Genomic DNA, 27025 nt, shown 5'->3' with positions numbered 1-27025 from the left:
AGAGAATCCTAAGACTAATAATACACACCATTTATTAGGTCACTTACCATGTGCCTGGCACTTGAGGTAGGTACTATGGATACATGATTTTATTGATCCTTTAATAACCCTGAAACTAAGCATTAGTGCCTTCATTATATAGATGAAAGCAAAGTAGAAGCAATCCAATCATTGGAGTGATTTTGTGAATGAAGTTACAGATTTTTGAAACTCATTCAAATGAATCCATACCAGAAATTACTCATTGTTTATTCCATGCACAATATACCATGCTGCTTGGGTTCGTGGGTTTAAAATTTAAAAAGAACAAGAAGCCTCTCCCTTTTAAAATGTATATAATACCAAGTTCAACCCTTTTGTGATACAAAGGAGGCAAACCACCATGCCATTCAGATTTTCTGAGAAATGGTTTGATTTTTATGTCCCCAGTCTCCTCATGACCAAAGAAGCCCAAAAGGCTGCAGGATGTGCTATGAGATGCTTCTTGGGCCATGCTAAAGTCTTCTCTGTGGATGAAACACATTGGCCCAGACTCTGGTTGAACCTATAACCCAGTGTTTCATTAGAACTGGCTTCTAACTAGCTAACTGTCTCAGACAGATTTACATAATGACATGAATGCTGAATATATACTTGAAAAGCCTTCAAAGAAAACAGTTTATTCTCTATAAACATCAGTTTTCACACCTCCAAACCATTTCCGAGACCCTTTATTCCAAATAAAAATTGCCTGAAAAATGTATACAGGACACTTAAGTGGTTCTTGTTGAGGCTTGTGATGGGATGTTTATGCCTATTTATAAACTTCTGCCATCAGAAATCCCGGTGCCACTCTGGTATCTCACTCAGTCCCTCTCTTCCATTTTGATTAGGAGAAAAATGCAAACTACTCTCCTTTCTGCTCCACGTTTGCAAGGTTAGCCAGCACTTTGAGCCAGTAGCAATTGAAAGCTAGTAGCTAGAAAGTAATTTACTTCTTTGAGTCTCACTCTTCAGAGCCAGTACAATCTGAGCACATTTTTGCACCAAAGACATTAAGGGAGAATTCCTTTTCAAGTGGTTATTCTTGAATTCATTTACTTTTGACACACACAATGAAATCCCAATTCTCCTGCAGGCTGCCGTGGCTTTGTTTGCTATTTTGTGCACTGTCTATCTCCCTGCATCTTTGAAGGAACAGCTGCAGAAGTTTCAGAAACTTGTGAGTGCTTCTTCAAGATGGACTATTACCAGCAGAACTTAACTGGCTGATGATTTTCCAATCACCATTTTGCTGTTTCCTTTTTAAGGAGCATGGAAAAATGACAGGAGAGCCTCACTTTTAAACAGGTTCCATAAAGCATCTGAAGCTGTGGCAAGTGCACTTTCAAGCAATAAAACTGTTTCTGATGAATGGGACTATGATTTATAATGTGATAAAAACCTACAACATTGCTTTGAATCCACAGAAGAGAATCCTGTTGGCCAGGAGTTATCTTAACAGGCAAGAGAAAGGGGATTCTGCATTTCCCAGTTAAACTACAGGGTCTCTAACACAATGTGTGACAAGAGTCATACAAGGCAGGAAACAGCAGTGTCAGCTGCAAACACTGATTCCCACACAGTATCACAGTAAGGGACAGAATAAAGTTGAGATTGCTGGCTCTTCATTTGAGTTTCATTACACATGCTGACCTTGGGCAATTTACTGACTTTTGTTTATTGACTGCCCTTTGCCTCTCTCTTCTCATCTCTAAAATGGGGATGATAATAAAATACATCTTTCAGAGAGCTGCTGTGGGGAGTCAATGCACTGATATCTGAGTCAGTATATCTCTTCTATTTTAATTTGGAAAAAATGCCAAGTGCTCTTGTACATAATAAGTGACAGTACTGTGAGGCACAAAGCAAATGCCTGATATATTTTAACTATTACACATGAAATTGGAGGTCACCTAGAGGTTTAGATTAAAAATGAACTATAGCACTGAACTGGTCCTATTATATCCAATCTTTGCTTGTGCCTGGTTACCCGTCCATTTCAATACAGAAAATATAAAGCCAGTCAGCATGATTAATCAATCCTTTTGCAACTGTGACCAGCCAGGAGATATACCTTTGAAGAAGTACAAACAAAATCAGCAGCCATTTCCCCCTCTTACATTCTACCAACTTTTTCAAATAAATCTCTCATCCTTCCTTTTAATTTCAAATATTTTACCTTCAAACATATCGGTTTCCCTCTTGTTTTCAAATAAAGATTTTATTTTCAGTATGGGAAAAGTGATGTTTTATGATTGACTGTAACAAAGCCAGACAATTTTCTTCTATTTAACATGTATCTTAGTGCTTTAGAGAGTCTGACTAATCATATCTCAGTATTCGGCATTCACCTTTTAACCTAAAAAATGTCAGGATATACAGTAATGTCATTACACTATAGGAATACACCAATTACAGAACTTTGGTATGCATTTACATTGCTGAGAGTAACTAGCAACTGTTTTGTACCTATGCCTCTTTGAAGAGAGACCTCCTAAAGGGACAGAGCTGAAGATAACAGATGCTGCCTGCTGACCAGGGCAGAAATGCTTTCCAGAGGTTTATGCCTAAAGGTATTGACATGCACACTCAATACATGCAAGCTTTAGTAAGTGATTATCAAGCAGGGTGTCTGATAGACTAGACCCCCCCAAGTCAAGCCAGCACACGAAATGAAAATGTCTCCCACATCCCAGTGTGCCAGAAGACAGAATGTGAAAGAGGCACATCTAGTCTATGAAACAACAACATCAAAGGCAAATTTATACTAAGAAGATTAGATAGGCAGATTTGCATCCCACTAGTTTCGGTCTGAAATAAGCCAATATGGAAAAAAAAAACTTATTTTCAAATGTCCATTGCAATTTCATCTAAGTACCAAGATCACCTCTGGAGGAATATAAAAGAATCATAAGCCATAAATGCATCTTCTCTTCTTTTAACCCAATAGTTTCTCTATAAAATCAGGGAAGAGAAATTAGGAAAGCAACTGAGAGTCTCGCTCTCATTTATTCAATAATAAATACACACTGAGTTCCTATCACAGTGGAGCAATCATCCAGAATTATTGCTTAGTAATCCACTCCCATCTTCATTTTAAAACTTATATTCTGCTTAAATGTTTATAGGCAAAAGGAAGATGAGACTTATTCTTTTAAAAAGCTTTTGGCTTAATACTGTCTTTGACAACTGCTATAAAGCTGCAAGGATTGTTTAAAAGATTCAATTCAATGCAAAGTAACTTCACAACTGCTGGTTCCAAGAGGTTAGGAATTAGGCAAGAGAAACAGGTCAAGTGGAGTGAGAAGGCTAACACAGGGGAGTCCTGCCAGAGAAGCCACAGGAGTGCTTCTCTAGCCCTGCTCCCAGTTGCTGAAGCCAGGCACTTGGTGTCAAAAAAAAGCCTTTTCTTTCTCCTTGTGATGAAAAAAAAAAGTTGCAGAGTAGACAAAGAAACAAGACAACGAAATTGGAAGTCTTCCGATGGCAAATTATTAATGCCTTCTCTTTGAGAAATTGCAAGCAGGCAGAAAAAGGTCTAACCTAAAGAGAAGGATCAAAGACTAAAATAAAAGCTTTGATGCCCAAGTTGCTCTGTAGCCCCAAAGCACTGTGGAGCCATGAGTGCAGCTGAGAAGATTGTTAACTCCAAACAAATTTTGGGATGGATTGGTTACTTAATCCCTGGGAGGACACAGGACTGGGTTTAGGTAGTGATTAGTTACCTCCGAAATCTAGTGATGACATGTATTTGAAGAAAAATATTTACATTTCTTTGGGTATTTATTTATTTGCTCTGGAGGTTTTTCATCCTTGAAAACATATGCTGATGTGAATGATTGGTTCATATGAATATTTTATTTGATCAAAAGTTTATTTCTTTAAAAATCATGTTATTGATTGGATTATGTGGCATGATATGAGACTAAGGAAGGAGGGTCTTTGGGAAAGCCCAGCTGAGCTGATCAGACAGCCACAGCCCTGCAGCATTTTTCATTCTGAGACAATGACCCAAGCCACTGACATAATGACTCAAAGAAAAATAAACTGCCTTTAAGCCTAACTTTGCAGTCTCAGATTTAAAGCTGCACAACCATCAGTGGCAAGTTAAATGAAATTCGGATTAAGCCATTAATTCACTCATTCAACACATGTATTTCAAGCTCAATTTGATTCGCATTGTCCCTTGCTGGGGGCCAGATACAAAGAAGCTAAGATTCATTCAGTCCTTGCCTCAAAATCACCATCCAGAGATAACACAACATGAGGGTTTAAAGTGGCCTTAAGCATCTTTGTTTTGTTTTTGTTTTTTTCCTAGACCATTCATTTTAACTTTGCAATCTCTTCTTTGTAAATACTACCCAGCTGTACATCTTCAATGAGAGGAAATTTTCTAAAGTTCTTCCTTAAAAAAAAATGTACAGATAAAATAGGGATTGATGTTATGTCCAAAAACAAACAAAATGAAGAATTAGCCATATTAACTAAGCCTCTGAAATTAGATTTCATGTATTTTCTATTTTATCTTTGCTTAGTGGAAATGTTTGTGTAACTAGGTAAATAGCACATATATAAGAAGGATGTTAATGGACAGATATCAAAAGACTGTCTTTTAAGTAAAAAGCTATTTAGCATCACAATGTTGAGCCTCACCTATTGATCCCTGGCTGATTCTCAGAGGCAACACTTTTGTGAAGAAAGATAAGTAAAACCAAGGGGACTGGATGCAGTTTAAAGCCACAAAGAAATATGGAAACTTGTCTTTTGTCCAACCAGATTAATTATTCTAGGACTCAACATGGCCAAGAGAGAGGACATACTGCATTTCTATACAACAGGTAGGGATATACAACAATTTTTAAACATGAGAGAAAATTTTGAATATATTAATAATGAACCTTTGGGTACAATGTGGATCACTTTTCCATGAAGTTTGAAAGATTGTTTGGTGGTTGTGTTGCCATAATTCAATCTTTACTATTCTGTAGTAAAATACAATTGATCCAGAATACTTGAAGAATGTTCTTATTCTCCAGAAAATTATGATTACCTTAAGGTCACATACATTTCATTATATTTAATAAGTCAATGAAAGTATTTATTATTAGTTTATGCTAAACAAAATATTGCTTACACTTTTAGAAAGAACTCACCTATTTCTCTTAACCACACCAAGAAAATTTCTTAACCATTGAGAGCCTTTCACTTTTATAATCAGATGATATATAGCCAAGTGTCTGCACAGTGATTTGTTGAATTAATAAATGAATTAGTATATAACATCTTCAATACAGTAACAGAGATACCCTTTGATTTTTGTTTCTACATTATTGCTTTCCTTATATCCTTTTCCACAGGACATCTTCTGTATGTACCATCAGTATTTATACACCAATCTAAGTTAACAGTGAATTTACCATTGAGCTTTCCTGATGATCAGGATCATCTCTAACCCACCGCCAATGATACTTTTTTATAGTCAAAATGGTTCAGCTTTTAATTGTATGTTTTTGCTTCTGGATAAGTATAAATCATCACAGCTAGTGCCTTACCTGAATATTTCCTCCTTTGTATATATGAATAACCCAAGGGATGCAGCCATGTGATTTTTCTATTCTACTTTACCCACTTTAGGACCAAGAGAACACTACTCATCCCTCAGTATCCATAGGAGATTGGTTCTAACTGTCTTCCCCCAGGATACCAAAATCCATATGCTCAGGTCTCTTATGTAATAGGCCACAGAATTTGTTTATTGGCTTTGCACATCTTTCCCTAAAGTAATCTCTAGATTACTTAAAATACCTAATGCTCTACACAAACCACTATTATACTACATTGTGTAGGGAATAATGACAAGAAAAAATGACCGTCCATGTTCATAATTTTTCTTCAAATGTTTTCAATCTGCAATTGGCTGAATCTGAGGAACATGTTGATACAGAGAACCAACTATTTTTCTCTAGTAAATACCAGGTTGATGAAAGAAGAGGCACGTCTACTTGGATATGGGCTGTAAGGAAAAGTAGTCTGTCTTATGGTTCTCTTCAGGTATTCCTGACACATTCTTCAGCCAGCTGTAATATATTCTTACTTAATTCACAGATTTCATTTGACCCTTCTCCAAGGTTAGATGTAATATAAGCATCTCAACATCGAAGCAATTGCAGTATCCCGGAGAAGATTATTTGTGATAAATGAAAGCTAAGCAGGGGTCACGAGAACTTGTAACACAACAAAACATATCATCTTTTCTGTCAAAATGGGAAAAAAAATAGCCTTTAGTTAAGTTATTTAAGTAAATATCCAGTTGCTAAATATTCTTTAACGTATAGTTTTAAAAAACCATTTTTAAACCATTATGATGACTTCAAGTAATGTTCACTCAAAATTCAGGCCGGTTCTTGAAACTTCAGGTTCTCCTGTACTTTATTCTTCCACTCCCCCATATACCCTTGTCTCCAGCACTGTTCAGAACTAACAGATTATAATAACGTTATTTTTGCACTTGCCTTCTGTGGTTTGCCATCTGATTCAATAAATGGGTGTGTTGAGCCATTACTTTCAACCCACTTAGGCAGTCCAGACACTATTGTTCTTCACCAATGACGAGAAAGCCCCCATTCAGTGCCATCCTGCACAGTTGAGCAGCCAGAGTGCTCCTTAATTTTCTCTGCATCCCACACTCACAAAGAAGTAGAACAGAAGCCAAAACTTTTCTTATTCTTGAAGAAAGAAAATAGATTTCCATTCTGTGAGAGTTTGGGTCAACTGAGAAATTTGAGGGAACAATCTCCACCAGAGACCATCCTTCACTTCTGACACCAACTGCAAGTTCGGTAGGAAGGTCCAAAAACCATCCCAACATTCCATAATTTGTTAGAAGGACTCACAGAAGTCAGTAAAAGCTATTGAATTGAAATCAACCAAGGGAAGAAGTGCATAGGAGAGTCTGGCGAGACACCAAAAGGATCTTCCATTGCCCTCTCCCCATGTGGCTAAAATGAGTTCATTTCCTCTTACCCATATGTGAAATTATGGCATTGACTAATGCCAACCAGAAAAACTATTCAATCTCCAGAGTTCAGGGTACTTGCTGCCTCTCCATTAGATAAGTATGTTTGATTTTGACTGTCCATGGGATTGATTCTAGTCTCTAATTCAGTTCCTCTGGGCTTCACCCAAATCCCCTATCCTTTGTTGGACATACTGGTGTGGTAAAAACCCTAACTTGACAATGTAGGTGTGCCTAGCCCCACTTTAAGTTACATGGTTAGCCTAACTGTTGACTTAAGATCTCCAGGGAAAGAGGAGCCTTCCAGGTATTCATATGCCAAGGGCTAGAGAATATCTCCCAGAAGCTGAGGTCAAAGACAGAACTCTCTTCTAGTAGTTAATATTTTTACTACAAACTTTCATTGTCTCTTTTTTTTTTTTTTTTTTTAATTTTTTATTGTTGGTTGTTCAAAACATTACATAGTTCTTGATATATCATATTTCACAATTTGATTCAAGTGGGTTATGAGCTCCCATTTTTACCCCATATACAGATTGCAGAATCACATCAGTTACACATCCATTGATTTACATATTGCCATACTAGTGTCTGTTGTATTCTGCTGCCTTTCCTATCCTCTACTATCCCCCCTCCCCTCCCCTCCCCTCCCATCCCCTCCCCTCCCCCTTCTCTCTCTGCTCCCTCTACTGACATTCGTTTGTCCCCCTTATATTATTTTTCCCCTTCCCCTCACTTCCTCTTGTATGTACTTTTGTATAACTCTGAGGGTCTCCTTCCATTTCCATGCATTTTCCCTTCTCTCTCCCTTTCCCTCCCACCTCTCATCCCTGTTTAATGTTAATCTTCTTCTCATGCTCTTCGACCCTACTCTGTTCTTAGTTACTCTCCTTATATCAAAGAAGACATTTGGCATTTGTTTTTTAGGGATTGGCTAGCTTCACTTAGCATAATCTGCTCTAATGCCATCCATTTCCCTGTAAATTCTATGATTTTGTCATTTTTTAATGCAGAGTAATACTCCATTGTGTATAAATGCCACATTTTTTTATCCATTCATCCATTGAAGGGCATCTAGGTTGGTTCCACAGTCTAGCTATTGTGAATTGTGCTGCTATGAACATCGATGTAGCAGTGTCCCTGTAGCATGCTCTTTTTAGGTCTTTAGGGAATAGACCGAGAAGGGGAATAGCTGGGTCAAATGGTGGCTCCATTCCCAGCTTTCCAAGAAATCTCCATACTGCTTTCCAAATTGGCTGCACCAATTTGCAGTCCCACCAGCAATGTACAAGTGTACCCTTTTCCCCACATCCTCTCCAGCACTTGTTGTTGTTTGACTTCATAATGGCTGCCAATCTAACTGGAGTGAGATGGTATCTTAGGGTGGTTTTGATTTGCATTTCTCTGACTGCTAGAGATGGTGAGCATTTTTTCATGTACTTGTTGATTGATTGTATGTCCTCCTCTGAGAAGTGTCTGTTCAGGTCCTTGGCCCATTTGTTGATTGGGTTGTTTGTTCTCTTATTGTCTAATTTTTTGAGTTCTTTGTATACTCTGGATATTAGGGCTCTATCTGAAGTGTGAGGAGTAAAGATTTGTTCCCAGGATGTAGGCTCTCTATTTACCTCTCTTATTGTATCTTTTGCTGAGAACAAACTTTTTAGTTTGAGTAAGTCCCATTTGTTGATTCTAGTTATTAACTTTTGTGCTATGGGTGTCCTATTGAGGAATTTGGAGCCCGACCCCACAGTATGTAGATCGTAGCCAACTTTTTCTTCTATCAGACGGCGTGTCTCTGATTTGATATCAAGCTCCTTGATCCATTTTGAATTCACTTTTGTGCATGGCGAGAGAAAGGGATTCAGTTTCATTTTGTTGCATATGGATTTCCAGTTTTCCCAGCACCATTTGTTGAAGATGCTATCCTTCCTCCATTGCATGCTTTTAGCCCCTTTATCAAATATAAGGTAGTTGTAGTTTTGTGGATTGGTTTCTGTGTCCTCTATTCTGTACCATTGGTCCACCCGCCTGTTTTGGTACCAGTACCATGCTGTTTTTGTTACTATTGCTCTGTAGTATAGTTTGAAGTCTGGTATTGCTATACCGCCTGATTCACACTTCCTGCTTAGCATTGTTTTTGCTATTCTGGGTCTTTTGTTTTTCCATATGAATTTCATGATTGCTTTCTCTATTTCTACAAGAAATGCCGTTGGGATTTTGATTGGCATTGCATTAAACCTATAGAGAACTTTTGGTAATATCGCCATTTTGATGATGTTAGTTCTGCCTATCCATGAACAGGGTATATTTTTCCATCTTCTAAGATCTTCTTCTATTTCTCTCTTTAGGGTTCTGTAGTTTTCATTGTATAAGTCTTTCACCTCTTTTGTTAGGTTTATTCCCAAGTATTTTATTTTTTTTGAAGATATTGTGAATGGAGTGGTTGTCCTCATTTCCATTTCAGAGGATTTGTCGCTGATATACAGGAATGCCTTTGATTTATGCGTGTTGATTTTATATCCTGCCACTTTGCTGAATTCATTTATTAGCTCTAATAGTTTCTTTGTAGACCCTTTTGGGTCTGCTAGGTATAGAATCATGTCATCCGCAAATAGTGATAATTTAAGTTCTTCTTTTCCTATTTTGATGCCTTTAATTTCTTTCGTCTGTCTAATTGCTCTGGCCAGTGTTTCGAGAACTATGTTGAACAGAAGTGGTGAGAGAGGGCATCCCTGTCTTGTTCCAGATTTTAGAGGGAATGCCTTCAATTTTTCTCCATTCAGAATGATGCTAGCCTGAGGCTTAGCATAGATTGCTTTTACAATATTGAGGAATGTTCCTGTTATCCCTAGTTTTTCTAGAGTTTTGAACATAAAGGGATGCTGTACTTTGTCGAATGCTTTTTCCGCATCTATCGAGATGATCATATGATTCTTATTTTTAAGTCTATTGATGTGGTGAATAACATTTATTGATTTCCTTATATTGAACCAGCCTTGCATCCCAGGGATGAATCCTACTTGATCATGGTGCACAATTTTTTTGATAAGTTTTTGTATCCGAGTGGCCAGAATTTTATTGAGGATTTTTGCATCTAGGTTCATTAGAGATATTGGTCTGTAGTTTTCTTTCTTTGAAGTGTCTTTGTCTGGTTTAGGTATCAGGGTGATGTTGGCCTCGTAGAATGAATTTGGAAGTTCTCCCTCTTTTTCTATTTCCCGAAGTAGCTTGAAAAGTATTGGTATTAGTTCCTCTTTAAAGGTTTTGTAAAACTCTGCTGTATACCCATCCGGTCCTGGGCTTTTCTTAGTTGGTAGTCTTTTTATGGTTTCTTCTATTTCCTCAATTGATATTGGTCTGTTTAGGTTGTCTATATCCTCCTGACTCAATCTGGGCAGATCATATGACTTAAGAAATTTATCTATGCCTTCACTATCTTCTAATTTATTGGAGTATAAGGATTCAAAATAATTTTTGATTATCTTCTGTATTTCTGAAGTGTCTGTTGTGATATTGCCTTTTTCATCCCGTATGCTAGTAATTTGAGTTCTCTCTCTTCTTCTCTTCGCTAGCATGGCTAAGGGTCTGTCGATTTTGTTTATTTTTTCAAAGAACCAACTTTTAGTTTTGTCAATTTTTTCAATTGTTTCTTTTGTTTCGATTTCATTAATTTCAGCTCTGATTTTAATTATTTCTTGCCTTCTACTTCTTTTGCTGTTGTTTTGCTCTTCTTTTTCTAGGGTTTTGAGATGAAGTATGAGATCATTTATTTGTTGGTTTTTTCTTTTTTTAAGGAATGAACTCCAAGCAATGAATTTTCCTCTTAGAACTGCTTTCAATGTGTCCCATAGATTCCGATATGTTGTGTCTGTGTTTTCATTAATCTCTAAGAATTTTTTAATTTCTTCCTTGATGTCTTCTATAACCCATTGATCATTCAGTAACCTATTGTTCATTCTCCAAGTGATGTATTCTTTTCCCTTCCTTCTTTTATCATTGATTTTCAGTTCCATTCCATTATGATCAGATAGGATGCATGGTATTATCTCTACTCCTTTATATTGTCTAAGAGTTTCCCTGTGACATAATATATGATCTATTTTTGAGAAGGATCCATGTGCTGCTGAGAAAAAAGTGTAACTGCTTGATGTTGGGTGGTATATTCTATATATGTCAATTAAGTCTAGGTTATTAATTGTGTTATTGAGTTCTATAGTTTCCTTATTCAACTTTTGTTTGGAAGATCTGTCCAGTGGTGATAGAGGTGTGTTGAAGTCTCCCATGATTATTGTATGGTGGTCTATTAGACTCTTGAACTTGAGAAGAGTTTGTTTGATGAACATAGCTGCACCATTGTTTGGGGCATATATATTTATGATTGTTATGTCTTGTTGGTGTATGGTTCCCTTGAGCAGTATGTAGTGTCCCTCTTTATCCCTTTTGATTAACTTTGGCTTGAAATCTATTTTATTTGATATGAGTATGGATACTCCTGCTTGTTTCCGAAGTCCATATGAGTGATATGATTTTTCCCAACCTTTCACCTTCAGCCTATGTATGTCTTTTCCTATCAAATGCGTCTCCTGTAGGCAGCATATTGTTGGGTCTTGTTTTGTGATCCATTCTACTAGCCTGTGTCTCTTGATTGGTGAGTTTAAGCCATTAACATTTAGGGTTATTATTGAGATATGGGTTGTTCTTCCAGCCATATTTGTTTATTTATGTTACTAAACATGGTTTGTTTTCCTCTTTGATTATTTTCCCCCCTTTAGTGTCCTACCTCCCACTGTTGGTTTTCATTGTTATTTTCCATTTCCTCTTCCTGTAATGTTTTGCCAAGGATGTTTTGAAGAGATGGTTTTCTAGCTGCAAATTCTTTTAACTTTTGTTTATCGTGGAAGGTTTTAATTTCATCTTCCATCCTGAAGCTTAATTTCGCTGGAAACACAATTCTTGGTTGGAACCCATTTTCTTTCAGTGTTTGAAATATGTTATTCCAGGATCTTCTAGCTTTCAGAGTCTGTGTTGAAAGATCAGCTGTTATCCTGATTGGCTTACCCCTAAATGTGATCTGCTTCCTTTCTCTTGTAGCTTTTAAAATTCTCTCCTTATTCTGTATGTTGGGCATCTTCATTATAATGTGTCTCGGTGTGGGTCTCTTATGATTTTGCACATTCGGCGTCCTGTAGGCTTCTAGGATTTGGGGTTCTGTCTCATTCTTCAAGTCTGGGAAGTTTTCTCGTATTATTTCATTGAATAGATTGCTCATTCCTTTGGTTTGAAACTCTGTCCCTTCCTGTATCCCAATGACTCTTAAATTTGGTCTCTTGATGTTATCCCATATTTCTTGGATGTTCTGCTCATGGTTTCTTAACAGTCTTGCTGAGCTGTCTATGTTCTTTTCAAGTTGAAATACTTTATCTTCATTGTCTGATGGTCTGTCTTCTAAGTGTTCTACTCTGCTGGTAGTATTCTCAATTGAGTTTTTAAGTTGGCTTATTGCTTCCTGCATTTCTAGGATTTCTGTTTGTTTGTTTTTTATAACCTCTATTTCCCTGTATAGTTGATCTTTTGCTTCTTGGATTTGTTTATGTAATTCATTGTTGAAGTGATCTTTCATTGTCTGATTTTGCTGTCTGATGTCTTCCTTGAGACTCCAGATCATCTGAAGCATGTATATCCTGAATTCTTTATCTGACATTCCATCTGCTGCAGCTGTTACCTCTTCTAACGTTGAGTTGACCTGCAATGCTTGTGGTCCTTTCTTTCCTTGTCTCTTCATACTGTTCGCGTTCCTTTCTACTTGGTGAAACTGTTGTGCTATTGAATTTTCCCCTTATATATTTATATTGGTCTTGTATAGTTGCAAAGTCTCCCTCGCAGGCGCGGGCGGCGGCTCTGTCCCTCTGCGGGCCGCTAGGCTTGTTCTGTCGGTGGTCACAGTTCTGTCTACTCTGCAGGCGCAGGCAGCGGCACTGCCCCTCTGCAGGCCTCTGGGGCTGTACTGCCAATGGGTCGCAGGTGCGCCTACCTTGCAGGCGCGGGGGGGGGGGGCGGCTCTACCCTTCCTCAGGCCACTGGGCCTGTTCTGTCTCTTGGTTGCAGGTCTGGCCTGCTCTGATGGTGGTCACAGTTCCGTCTACCTTGCAGGCGCTGGGGGGAGGGGGCGGCTCTGCCTCTCAGCAGGTCGCTGCTCCTCTTCTGCCGGTGGGTTGCAGGCCCGCCTACCTTGCAGGAGTGATTGGAAGCTCTGTCCCGCCGCGGGCCACTGGGCCTTTTCTGTCGGTGGTCACAGTTCCCCTACCTGGCAGACGCGGGGGGTGTGAGGCGGCTCTGCCCCTCAGCAGGCCGCTGGGCCTGCTCCGTGCATGGTCACACTTCCCTCTACTTTGCCGGCGCAGGGGGAGGGGGCGGCTCAGCCTCTCAGCAGGCCGCTGCTCCTCTTCTGCCGGTGGGTCACAGGCCCGCCTACCTTGCAGGAGTGATTGGAAGCTCTGTCCCGCCGCGGGCCACTGGGCCTTTTCTGTCGGTGGTCACCGTTCCACCTACCTGGGAGGCGCGGGGGGTGGGGGGCGGCTCTGCCCCTCAGCAGGCCGCTGGGCCTGCTCTGTGCGTGGTCACAGTTCCCTCTACCTTGCCGGCGCAGGGGGAGGGGGCGGCTCAGCCTCTCAGCAGGCCGCTGCTCCTCTTCTGCCGGTGGGTCGCAGGCCCGCCTACCTTGCAGGAGTGATTGGAAGCTCTGTCCCACCGCGGGCCACTGGGCCTTTTCTGTCGGTGGTCACCGTTCCACCTACCTGGCAGGCGCGGGGGGTGGGGGGTGACTCTGCCCCTCAGCAGGCCGCTGGGCCTGCTCTGTGCGTGGTCACAGTTCCCTCTACCTTGCCGGCGCAGGGGGAGGGGGCGGCTCAGCCTCTCAGCAGGCCGCTGCTCCTCTTCTGCCGGTGGGTTGCAGGCCCGCCTACCTTGCAGGAGTGATTGGAAGCTCTGTCCAGCCGCGGGCCCCTGGGCCTTTTCTGTTGTTGGTCACCTGGCAGGCGCGGGGGGTGGGGGGTGGCTCTGCCCCTCAGCAGGCCGCTGGGCCTGCTCTGTGCGTGGTCACAGTTCCCTCTACCTTGCCGGTGCAGGGGGAGGGGGCGGCTCTGCCTCTCAGCAGGTCGCTGCTCCTCTTCTGCCAGTGGGTCGCAGGCCCGCCTACCTTGCAGGAGTGATTGGAAGCTCTGTCCCACCGCGGGCCACTGGGCCTTTTCTGTCCGTGGTCACAGTTCCACCTACCTGGCAGGCGCGGGGGGTGGGGGGTGACTCTGCCCCTCAGCAGGCCGCTGGGCCTGCTCTGTGCGTGGTCACAGTTCCCTCTACCTTGCAGTGCAGGGGGAGGGGGCGGCTCTGCCTCTCAGCAGGTCGCTGCTCCTCTTCTGCCGGTGGGTCGCAGGCCCGCCTACCTTGCAGGAGTGATTGGAAGCTCTGTCCAGCCGCGGGCCCCTGGGCCTTTTCTGTCCGAGGTCACAGTTCCACCTACCTGGCAGGCGCGGGGGGTGGGGGGCGGCTCTGCCCCTCAGCAGGCCGCTGGGCCTGCTCTCTGCGTGGTCACAGTTCCCTCTACTTTTGTCTCTTAAGACTTTTGATTTGGGGCATGTGTCTCTATATTATACATACTCATTATCATTGTAAGAATGGCATTTTGAAAGTCAAGGGAGATTCATTTAATAAAACAGAGGGTACAAAAGTCAGGTTACATGAGACTATGTGGAGGCAAGGGAAGGAGTGTTTGGGGTGGAATGCAGTGTGATGCTTGCTCAGAAACCCAGACTATGCATTATGTGCTTGGAGCAAATCTGACAGGAAGTCTTACACATGGGCAATAATAAAGGAACAAACTACCACCAATATCTAGCACTTGCCTGGGAGGTAATGACTCATTCAACTCAGAATGAAAACAACATGAACAGCAGCCTTCATAGCACATTTAGGGGGATTCCTCAAAGCTCCTCTGCATACCTGCTGACTAACAGATCTATCACCATTTAGGTTTCCTGTCCTCTGGAGCCCCTATTAAAATGCAAATATGGTAAATCAGCAGTGTCCACAAATTCGTTAGTTTGAAGGTGTTTATTGAAAGAAGCAATTGAACTAAATTCTGATGGGCAAAGAAACGGAAATAGAAAAAAAATATATTTATAAAAACTGCAAGAGGGCCCAAAGGAAAAGGATGAGAAAGGAGCCCTCAGCCACACTCGGCCTCATCCAGTGCACAGATCAGCAAAAGAAAGAGCACGTAGGACCACCGCAAGCCCTGCTTAACCCAGTAGCTCTGGGGCAATACCATAAAACTTTAGGGTTCAACATCTGGGCTGAAGTCTTGGCTCTGTTACTCACAAGCTGTGACTTGGGCAAATCAATTATGCTTTCTGGGTCTTTGTCACCTCAACTCTAATTTGGGAATAATATGAACTCTTTCACAGAGTGGGTGTGAGCTTAAATGAGGTAACATATGGGAAAGCACCTTGTTAAATGTGTCTTCTTCCCACTACTATACAAATGTGTTATTATTAGTTGAACAGATTGGAAAAATAACTTTTGCTTTTTTATTATATGTGTGTGTGTGTGTACACCCCCCAAAATAATAATGCTTCAAGTCAAGATACCCCCATTAAAAGGGCTTTAAAAGGTACATGGGTTTAAATACACCAGAATCAATACACTATTGTGTGGGAGTCACAATACAAATTAGCACATTGAAGACTCTGGAAAAGTCCTACAGAAAGGAACACTATTTAAGGTTATATAATGCAGCATTTCCCAAACATATTTAAACACAGAAACTTAATTTCATGTAATACTTCTTAAAATACAATGAGAACAGTGATCCAGAGAATAAATTTTGAGAAACAGAGTACGTTAAGCAGATTATTCATGTCTAAAAACAAAATAATAATTCATTATGTTATTCATATTCAGTGTTTTCCTATGCTTGACCGATAAGTAAGAGGGTGTCCACCACAAATGCTCCTGTTAAGAACAGTGTCCTAACCTATGCAGCTAAATGTGCACCTACAATATCATTTAGCTTCTCAAATCTCCTCTCACTGCTCTCTTCTCTTTACATTATGATAAAGGATTCAACTTTGGGCTGTCTTCTCCAGTCTCCTGATCTCTCTCAGGAAATACACTATTAAATCAAAAGAGCTAATACCTAGGTGAACTGGGTTCCCAGGACCCCAGGGCACCCTCCTGTCTGGAGAACACCTCTGAGGGGACAGGACCACCAGGTGCTTGCTCCCATCCCTACCTTTCAAGGCCAGACTCACCAGAAATTCTTGAATGCAGAGAATCTTGGAAGTTTCATTTTTCTTTACTCAACATAAGATACCCTAATCATGTAAGAGGATTTTAATGATTGCTTATCATAATTAAAGTTCATAACAATGACCAGCCTAAACTCTAGGAGAGAGGAATGGAATGTGCCATTCCATATACCAACATTACTAGAAGGCTTTTATGGTAGAATAAGGAACTGATGGTCTCAAATATAACTAAGTGAAACTGCCAAACCAAATTATGCTGTTAGTGCATTTCCAGCTCAGTATACCCAAAAATAAATAAGGTTCTGTAAAATCTCACTACACACATACGCACATGCATTCACATATCACATACTTCAAATTCAAACGACAAGAACTTAGCTATACTATTCCAAAACATAGTGAATGCAGAATATTGATTTCTTAATAAAGCGTGTTCCCTTTTCTTACTCAAGATCCCTTCTTTCACACTATGTTCATCATGTTCCCTAAGAAAAAATACGATTTAAACTCAAGTCAATAATCTAAAAAAGTCATTTTAAAGTCTTACTTTGTGCCTGAAAGAATAAGAGAAATTTGATTTAAAACAACAATAACATACATACACACACACACACACACACACAAAATGACCATATAAGATCTGACCATTGCAATGGTACATTTTCTTTTCCTTTGGGATTTCACCATATTTCCATAGTATTGTAACTACATTTTAAAAATATACCTTTACACACACAATGAATGCCCCATCTTAAAATCTTCAGTGTAATTGCTCATCCAGAGTTGAGATCCAAGATATTTACCATGACAATAATCTGTGCTGTAGCATAAACTTTCAGTCTTATTTACCACAACTCCCACCAGGACGTGGTTCCTGTGGCAATTTGAATTATTTCTGAGAATGCTATTCATCATAGTATAAGGATTTGATTTCCTACTTCCATAACCAGAACGTGGGCTTTCACTAGCAAAGCTTTTATGTATTCCCCAGGTCCTAAAAAGTCACTCAATACATGTATGTGTAGTGATCAAACTTTTAAATGAAGATAATAATTTAGCTCATACTTAATAAATGAATATTGTTTCTTAAGCACAGGTTTGAATATTAAAAATAAATCCTCTATAACTCTTTCAAGGGAATTATATCAAGTATATTTTAATTAATAGAATGTTCTTCCATTTTAAAGAAAGAACATTACATAGTGGTAAAAAAGATGAACTTGGGAGCCAGTAGGATCTCTGGAAAATTGCTTTACTTCTTATTTCCACTGTATTGCAAGGGTTTGAATATGGCTATTTCCCTCTGAAACTCATGTTGAAATTTAATCCTTATTATGAGATATTAAAAGGCCCCATGTGGGGCCTTTGAGAGGTGGTAAGGATTCTGCCCTTACAAATGGATTGACCCAATCATGCAATTAATAAACCAATGGATCAATGGATTAATGGATTATCTCAAGAGCAGGTCTCCTGTAAAACACAGTTTGGCCAAGTCTCAGGCTTGCTGCTTTTCTCTCGCCCTGTGAAGTCCTGTACCACCTAGAGACTGTCAGATATGGCCCCCCAGCCTTGGACCAGAATCAGAAGCCAAAATAAATCCCTTTTTTCTAAAATTTATCCAGTTTGTGGTATTGTATTATTAACAATAGGAAACAGGCTAATAAATACGTCATCTCTAAAAGGGGCCTATTAATGGCACTTGTCTTATAGGATTATTGTGAATCTTAAATAAGCAACACATGCAGAGCACTTAGGAGCGCTCCCAGTGTATAAAATACGTGCTTTATGAGTTAACTATAATTATCATTATTATCCACATTCAACATGTTCTAGTTCATCACTAATTATACCATGTAGAATCAAATAACCCTGGATGGTGTTAGGTCATTCTCCTCTGAGTCTGTTGTATTTGCAAATATCAAATGATTATTATGCAGTCATTTTTTAGACTACATTTTAAAATTGCATTTAAAGAGTGCTAACAATGGCCACGCAAACCATATTTAAAAGGGAATGTTAACGAAAACATCTCTAAAACTTCAATTTTTCAGATCAGTGTCAGGATAGTAAATCTTCTGCATGGGTTCCCAACAGCCGGATTTTCTTTTTCTGGGTACACAGGAAGGGGTCAGATATTTCCTGCTTGAATATCCTCATAAATGGTCCATCATACTTCAACATACTGGTTCCAAAACCTATCAATATTGTCATAACCTCTGTCAAGTTATATAAAGAGAATAAAGTCACCTTAATATGGACTTGCTAGAACCTTGCTGACGGTTTAGGCTCTCATACAATGCATCTTTGTGTGACAAACAAAATAATTATAGATTTTAACACTGTTGGTTCATGCTAAGAATGCATATCAATTTACCTCCACAATATAACCTGCATTTCATTTCATAATATTTCCTAACAATGCTCATTTTCGATTGCATTATTAAGTGTCATCAATTAATGATTTTTGCACGTTTTCCAAATAAATTGCCTTTCCAGATTAATTTTATAATTCAATTAAAATACGCCATCAAGTTTTCTTAGCATGACTTGCTCTTTATAAACCCCCTGCCACTTTTTCCCCATTTTCATTGTTTCAATAGGCCAACTGCTGAAATGAAGCTGTGGATAAAGCGACAATGTTTTCTAAATTTCCTATGCTGGCTTGCTAGTGTTGCTGTAACAGAGTACCACACTGAGTGGCTTAAGAATGAAATCTTGTTGTTTCACATTTCTGGAGGCAGGAAGTCTGAAATCAAGGTGACAGCAGGGTTGCTTCCTTCTGAGGGCTGTGAGTAACAGTACTTTCCATGCCTCTCACTTAGCTTCAGGTAATTCTCTGGAAATCTGATGTACCTAGGTTTGTATCAGATGCATCATTCTGATCTCCAACTTCATTTTCTCATGGTATTCTCCCTGCATGCATGCGTACCTCTGTGTTCTAATTCTCCCTTTTCATAAGGGCAACAGTCTTATTGGATTCAATCAAGGTCCATATGTTACAGTATGACCTCATCTTAACTAATAATTATATCTGCAACAATCCTATACCCAAATAAGATTACTTTCCTAGATCTTCAATATATAAATTTGGGGTGAGGGAGGTAGGGGAACCATAAACTTCCCCAAAAAAATGCTCTTAAGGAAATGCCAATTTTATATAATCCTTTGATTCAAACTCCTATCCAAGCAGAAAAGATGGATCATACAGAGTCCACTAGACTCCTTGACTACAATCTACCCAATGGCCCAATGTTCAAGATTTGCTCAGATTTCCCACAGGATGGAAAACAAAGCAACAGTAAGAGCCTTTCCTTTCTCACTTTGAGCTCTTCCCTTATGATTCTCAAAGAATCAGTAAAAGGATGCACTGCTTAGATAATACTTTCCAAATCATGTGTGTTATCTCATAGAACTCTTCACAAGTAACTCCCTGGAAGATACATAATTATACTAAATATTATTAAAAAGCCATCATTGTTTGGAAGTTTACAGGCTCTGGAGCCAGAATGCATGTATTTGGACCCATGTTTTCTGCTTTCTGGTTGTCTGACCTTCAACAAATTTGTATGCCTAGCTGGGTATGAAAGTGGGACAAGTAAGAATATTCACATTATAGACCTGTAAAGATTAATAATGTAATTCATTTAAAATGTTTAGAATAATGCCTGATGCTTGGCAGATACTAAGGAAAATTAAAGCTGTTGTTCTACAAATGATAACATTGAGGCAAGGAATATAAAATGCCTTCTCCAAGATAATGCATGCAGCTAATGGTGAGACCCAACCTCAACTTCAGAACTCTTGAGGACTTTTCCATGTCACTGCCTAACATTCCAGAAACAAGAATTTTTTTGTGTGCCTAAACATCATACACCACACTTTGACGTAATGCAGACAGTTGGGAACTCCTCCATAAGCACATGAGAATGAGTACTAATCAGTATTACCATAAGTTCAAGACACCAACTGTAGGACCACCTGGACAGAGAATGAACTTGGGAAAGGTAAGTCTTGGCAGAATCCCTTTACACAGTCACTTGTGTATAAGGTTCTAAAATAGCTGGTTTGTACCAAAAAAGACTAAGGAATTGCTGACCTTGACCTTGGGAGGGTGGGGAAGGAAAGCCATATTTTGGCATGCTCCATGTATATCTCTTACTGCAGGCAAAAGAACTACTACTTTCATTATTATTGTTGTTCATTGAACTTGCAGTACTCTTTCATGTCTCTGGGTAATGCACTATTCACTCTGCTAAATTTCATATTATTCTGCTTATCTTTGAGAATAAGTAGTATTTTTATTTTCCAGTATTTTGAGAAAACTCCCTTACCTCCATTGCATGACATAGATAAACCCTCTCCTGTTTCCTTTAGGACAAAAACATCCTTCATCACAGTACTTGTGAGCTGTATTCTGATCATTCACTTCCTGGTCTCTATTTCCTACCACACTAATAATAGCCTAATTGTTTTGGTGTCTGAAATACCTAGCATACAGTCTGTTATATCAATATTTACTAACTGGAACATGGAATGAATGAATATATGAATAAAAGAAAGAGACCTCAGAGACTTATGTTAAACCAGAGGGGTATTTTTATTTAACTTGACTTCTGACCAAGGAAGTCTTCTTGACTTCTGAGAAAAGGAAGATGGAATAAGTAGTGAGGAAAATAGGTGTAACTTTGTGCGTGATAATAAATCAGTTAATGAATCTCCAAGTTGTTCTGCCTGAATCCATAAAATTAAAAAGAGTGAAAGAATTTCACTACCAGCTATCTAGCCTGATTTGCATGTGTTCAAATCTTCAAAGTATTCCTTTTGATTCCTTTAATCAATAGCTATTTTAGAGAGCTCTTCATTACTTCCTAATTGTCCAAATTCATTTTCTTCATTTTTCCTTATTAGAGGCAGATTTTTCAAATGAGTTAAGTAGATCAGCAATTTTAGAATCATTATTAACTTCAAGCATTTTTCTCAGTTATTAGCATGTCCCTTCTCTCTCGAAGACTAGAGTCTTTTCACCATTTTAAAAAAGCCATCTGGTTTATTTTTAAAACTTCTTTTTTCCATATATCTCATATAAAGTCAACTTTACCCTATATTAGCAATCCATGTTTACAATAATCCTGATCACAGATACAGTATCACATTGCTGGTTTTGGATGCAGATGCAAGGAAAATTTGGTATATGTCAAAAAAGGAAGCAAATAACTAGGATTCAACTAGACTATATAATCCATTCTAAAAAATAAATTGGTAAAGCCATTTCTGAGGCACACAAAAAAAGAAAAACTTACAAATAATTTAAAGAAATATTTTTATTCTTAAGCACATTAAAATTTTAAAACAGCTGGGCACAGTGGCACTCATGTATAATCCCAGAGGTTCGGAATACTGAGGCAAGAGAATCATGAGTTCAAATCCAGCCTCAGCAACTCAGCCAAGCCCTAAGCAATTCAGTGAGACTCTACCTCTAATAAAATACAAAAAGGGGATGAGAATGTGGCTCAGTGGTTAAGTGTCTCTGGGTTCAATTCCCTGTATCCAAAAAAAACTTTTTTTAAAAAATATACATTGACATCATCAACCATTCCACTATAAGGACTCTGTCCCACAAAATTAAAAACACCATATTACTGAAGCACTGATTATTGTGTAAAAACAATAAAGAAGTTTAAGTTGAAACAAATGAACGTTTATCAATAAAATGACTAGTTGCAAATTTCTGGTGAATTGGTATCAAAGAATATTATTCACCTATTTGTATATGACAACATGAGTTAAGAGAAAGATAGAAAGGAGTATTCAGCCAGTTGTTACTCGGTAGGGGAGAGTATGTTGGATGGGGAGAGAAGAAAAGGCAAAGGAAAAGAAGAAGAGCACTCATGACAAAACAGTATATAAGATATGGGTAAGAATAAATGTGCCTAAGAGGATGACCACCATCACTTTCTAAAGGTAGGAGTACTGTGCAGTGTTATTAACTGGACTTTTTCCCCCTAAAATATATCTGTTTTATTTGAAATCTTGTATACATTATCTTCCATGGTGATCAGTTTCTTAGGCTTTCAAAGTTGAAAGCTAAAAGTCAATCTTTTACAATTAGGATTTCCTGAACACAGGCATCCTCCTTAAGCAGAATTCCTCAAACATAAAATATAGCTTAATGCTTGGTGGTCAAATAATAGATAAGAAAACAAAACAAAACCCAAACTTAGAAAATATCAATGGGACACTCATAAGTTTAACAGAAGTAATAAAATGTTGAAGGAAGTATCTGATACCAAAAATCAGGTCAGAACCACTAAGAAATAACTTGGCATTTTTATCATTTGAAATTTTTCAATTTGTTTTCATTTGAGTTATTATTTATATAATTTGAAAAACATCACTACAATTATTTTATTGTGAGATTTATATTATTTATATAATTTGGAAAACATCACTATAATTATTTTATTGTAAGAGAGAGAGAGAGAGAATGAGAGCACATCAAGCAGCCCAAGGGTTCTAAGCTCATAACCCAGAACTCAAATACAACCACAGGATAAGGACTGTGTTAGAAAATCTTTTGCGAGACTCTAATCATTCTCCTTGATAGACTATATGTTTTATCAAGTACATTCCTTTTAAAGATAGTCTTTGCTAATTTTAATTTTTAATCTTCCTTCAAGTCTCAGCTAATGCCATTTCTTCTTAATTGGTTCTTAACTTCTTTCCCAAATTTGATTGATTTCCTAGAAAGTCTTCAAAATGCCTGCCTAAAACTCCCTTAAATTCACATAGTTTTTGTATCTCCTTTTATTTTGATAGATGAAAAGTAATACCATGTAGCAAATGTGTGAGCTCCCACCATTTCAGGTTGAATAACTCTCAGGGTTTATCAATTCCTTTTAAAATTCTACAGGAGTTATCATGTTGGGAGAAGGAACAGTGTTAAAAATCTAAAGGGGAGCACACTTGGACAATGATACTGAAAAATGCAATGGAGACTGGAAAGGTACTTTGTAAGGTTGGGGTTCTCATGACTACTAAACTTTATGGTCCATAAACCTGTGGGAAAGGTAAGATGATTTTCGCCAACCAAAAATTGAAGAAAAAAAAAAAAGAATCTACCTACATAAACTTAAGAAAGCATATTAATTATTTTGGTGTATAAAAGTTGTTAAGATGCTAGAATAATCAAAATATCCAAGTACTGATATGAAAAATAAAGAATAAATTAACTCAGGTATGATTTCCAGATCGTTATCATTACCATATGTCTCCTTCATTACCTTTCTCCTATGGGACTTAATGTTTTGCAAGATTTGCTTCTACCAAAACAAAAGCATTTATAAAGTAATAATTAATTTTTAAAAACTCTTAATGAATCAATGATATGTTCAATTAGCCGTCACAGTTACTGATCGAGATAAGGAAACCAGTGCTGTACATGCAGCTAAAACAATTCATTTAGAGACAAATACTCTGTTATCCTGGATCAATGTAGAATTTCTGCTACTTCTTTAAAATCATGAAATAGCTGAAGATACATCCTGCAGCTCTAAAGCATCCACTGACCTCTATTTCAGAATCAGTGTTCCATAGTCAAAGAATAAATTGGGGTTAAAAAGCAGTTTTATTTTAATTTTAATTAAAAAAATCAACTCAGAAGAGAGTATCAGGATTAATTTACAAGAAGAATAGCTTTGAGGTGACCCATGAAAAACAGGAGCCTTCACCTTTTGCCAAGGGCAGCAGGAACACATGAACATGAATGATGAACTCTTAGCAATCTTCCAATTTCATTTATAAAGATCCAAATAGTAGAGAAAGAAGAAACCCATATCAGTAGAAGACAATAAATGCAGAATTTTGGATAACTCTTTACATCTGTCCCGTCAACTTCTTTCAGCTAGGTTTTGTTTTGTTTTTCCTCCTCTAAAAAGCTAACTGCAGGTGCACCCATATCCTTTGGAGACTAGAATCAAATGATCAAGTCAAAGCAAATCCTTTTGAAACTATCCCATCTCATGGCTGATGCAGTTAAGGACCAATTATTGACCATTCTGAAATTTTCCTGTACTACAGGAAACATCTTAAATATACTGAAATTGACAGTTGATAAAAAACCAACCTCGAAAACCAGATTGCCAAGCAAGTATTGAAACTGAGAATCATGTAAGTTTTGATTTTTTATTTTTGAACTTTTTAAATTAAGGGCATGAAAGTATTAAGTACCACAATACAACGAATTCATGTTAATCCCACTTTGTTCATTCATAAACCATAGAGATCTCACAGAAGAATACTGTACCAGCAATTTCAAAGCAAGGCTCTGTGAAAGATTTAACATCTGAGGTCAGGATGAGGTTTTCTTATTAAGCTGCCATTTCCTTTACAAAGTGGACTGTTTTGTACTTACTGCTACCCTTTGAACTCTTATAGTGAATAATTAAAACTAAACTACAAAGCATATTTTGTGAGGCTGATTACACTTTAGGTTGTAGGTTTCTGCTTAGTGGCTCATTTTAAACGCTCACCAATCCCCAAAGGGATAACCCTGCCATTAGTTTGCATTGACATAACTGGCTGTCCCTTAAAAGCAAAGCAGACAGTTCCAACTCATAATAAATGGTCTTGTTGGTGACTCACCATATTGACAGTGGGGTCCGTGAAATCCCTGTGAACACTGGCAGTTCTGGACTTCACCATCTGAGCATTTCCTACTGTTGAAATGAGTTCCCATAGCAGAGATAGCTAAAAGGAGGGCAATCAAGCAGGGTAGGAGAATGGAGTTGAGAGAAAGAAAGAAAATCATGAATATGGGCTCCATATTGTTAATATAACATATTCTAGACATTTCTCTTAGCCCCTTCAAAGCATGGATAAAGAGTGTTTTCATTACAAGTTAAGGCCTTACTGTCCAAAGCTTTAAAGAATTCCTTGTGTAGGAATATTCCCATCACCTGAAAGCTTGCAGAAATGCAGAATTCCAGGCTCCATCCCAGGTCCACTGAATCAGATTCGTATTTCAACAAGACACCAGGTGATCCACATTCACATTCAAATTTGATAAGCACTAATCTAAAAAGTCTGCATGGATAAGACGATTGTGTGGTCAAAATGCATGGATAAGATGATTGTGTGGTCAAAACAATCTAAAAATCAAATGAATTACTGATTCTTAATCAGAGGCAAAGGACTGTGATAGGTACCTTACCACAAACATAAAGAATTCATCTCATAGTTGTTAATTTCCAGAAGTTCATAACATAGTGAAATAGTATGTTGGGCAGTTCTTTTCGATGATCTTAAACCAGTCAGCTGCAGTGGCCTTGCGCTTCATGTAAATAGACAGTGACCCTTGCTGCACCACTCAACGCTAAGCCTGCTTAATATGGGAAGCCCGCGGCAACCTCACAAAGACATTTCAAGAGCAGAAAGCACACTAGGGAAGGAAGCAGGATGCCAACAAACTCCCTCAGGTACAGCAGAGCAGGAGAGATGAATTGTTGTGCTGTGGCGCTGCATTGATTGCAACACACGGAAGCATTTTAAGGGATTTCGCAATAACCATAAACACATAATGTAGGTAAAGGAGCCGCTAAATGGAACCATTTCTCCTGGCAAGAATGAACTACAGAATGCCACTAGTTCTTGCCCAAGTGCTGTCAAACATACCTGAAAGATTCTGAAACACCCACACCAGAGGCTTGTAAGAGGACTGCATACCTCATCTTAAAAAGTAAACTGCCTCCAGAGTTCTGCAATTAATCATGACAAGCACAAGTGGAGAAATCCCATTTAGATTTAGTACAGTGATTTCCCTCTGGACTTCTGAATCAACTGTGGATTACAAATTTGATGATATGGGAAAGGGGCAAACAGAAAAGAGAAATGGAAGTCAAGGTAGAACCCGTCTGGCTTTAAATCAACAGTCTTTTAAATAAAGAGACAGAATATAAAGCAGCACTTCCATAGGTCCTGAGTCATGACCTATCATTAGAAACGCTTAACAGAAAGGCTTTTTGTGCATTTTTGCACATGTCATGTGTGAATATTCAGTCCAAAGAGATGCTGTGAACTGTGGTGCTTCTAAAGATGCCGAAAACTTGACAGGCATAAGATGATTGAAGCCAAACACAGAGCAAAACCATTCTTTCTAATGACATAGAGTTAGACAGGAAGAATTATAACTTACAGTGTAGGCAGCCGGGTTCATCATCCCATCGGCTCCAACCAGGGCAGCACCTGTAGACTGTCTGCTGCTCCCTGTTGTATACCTGCCTGTAGATGGTATAGTACCGAGTCCTAAGGAACACAAGAATTTGGATCAGGGGAATGTAATGCTTCCTTTTAAGGCAAAGTTTTCACACTCAAAAAAAAAAAAATCCCTCTCTCCAATTCAAATCCTATCATATATAACAAGACAGAAACATAGATGATAGATATAGAGATACATGTATATATGTTTATATATATGTACATGTGCATATAATCTCAATATATTATACACATATACCTCTTTACATAGGCAACCAAAATAAATTATAAGTATAGGTAATAAAAATTAAGAAGGACCCTATGTGCTGTAGTAAAAAATACCCTGAGGATCACTCAAGCTATCAAGAATTAAACTCAGGGCTGGAGCTGGAGCTCAGGGACTACATGTGCTTGCCTACCATGTGTGAGGCACTAG

The 27025-nt window shown here is 38.6% G+C and overlaps 1 protein-coding gene across 7 annotated transcripts in view; it reads right to left on the bottom strand.

Annotated features, from left to right (window-relative positions):
* Positions 1-27025, bottom strand: part of LOC124078218 (multiple epidermal growth factor-like domains protein 6) — a 623764-nt gene that overhangs the window by 533466 nt on the left and 63273 nt on the right. For 6 of the 7 annotated variants that reach the window (XM_058572254.1, XM_058572251.1, XM_058572260.1 and 3 more), the window contains 2 exons: positions 26528-26637; positions 24979-25083 (listed from right to left, as the gene is read on the bottom strand). The gene's annotated coding sequence lies outside the window, so the exon portion shown is untranslated. Of the gene's footprint in view, positions 1-24978; positions 25084-25292; positions 25420-26527; positions 26638-27025 lie in introns of all 7 variants that reach the window. The other variant, XM_058572255.1, reaches the window with a different exon arrangement.

This window comes from Marmota monax, unplaced genomic scaffold (assembly GCF_021218885.2).
Source record: "Marmota monax isolate L192 unplaced genomic scaffold, Marmota_monax_Labrador192_F-V1.1 WCK01_AAM20220418_F8-fsc00110, whole genome shotgun sequence".
NCBI lineage: Eukaryota > Metazoa > Chordata > Mammalia > Rodentia > Sciuridae > Marmota > Marmota monax.
This window is presented reverse-complemented; position numbering and strand designations above follow the sequence as displayed.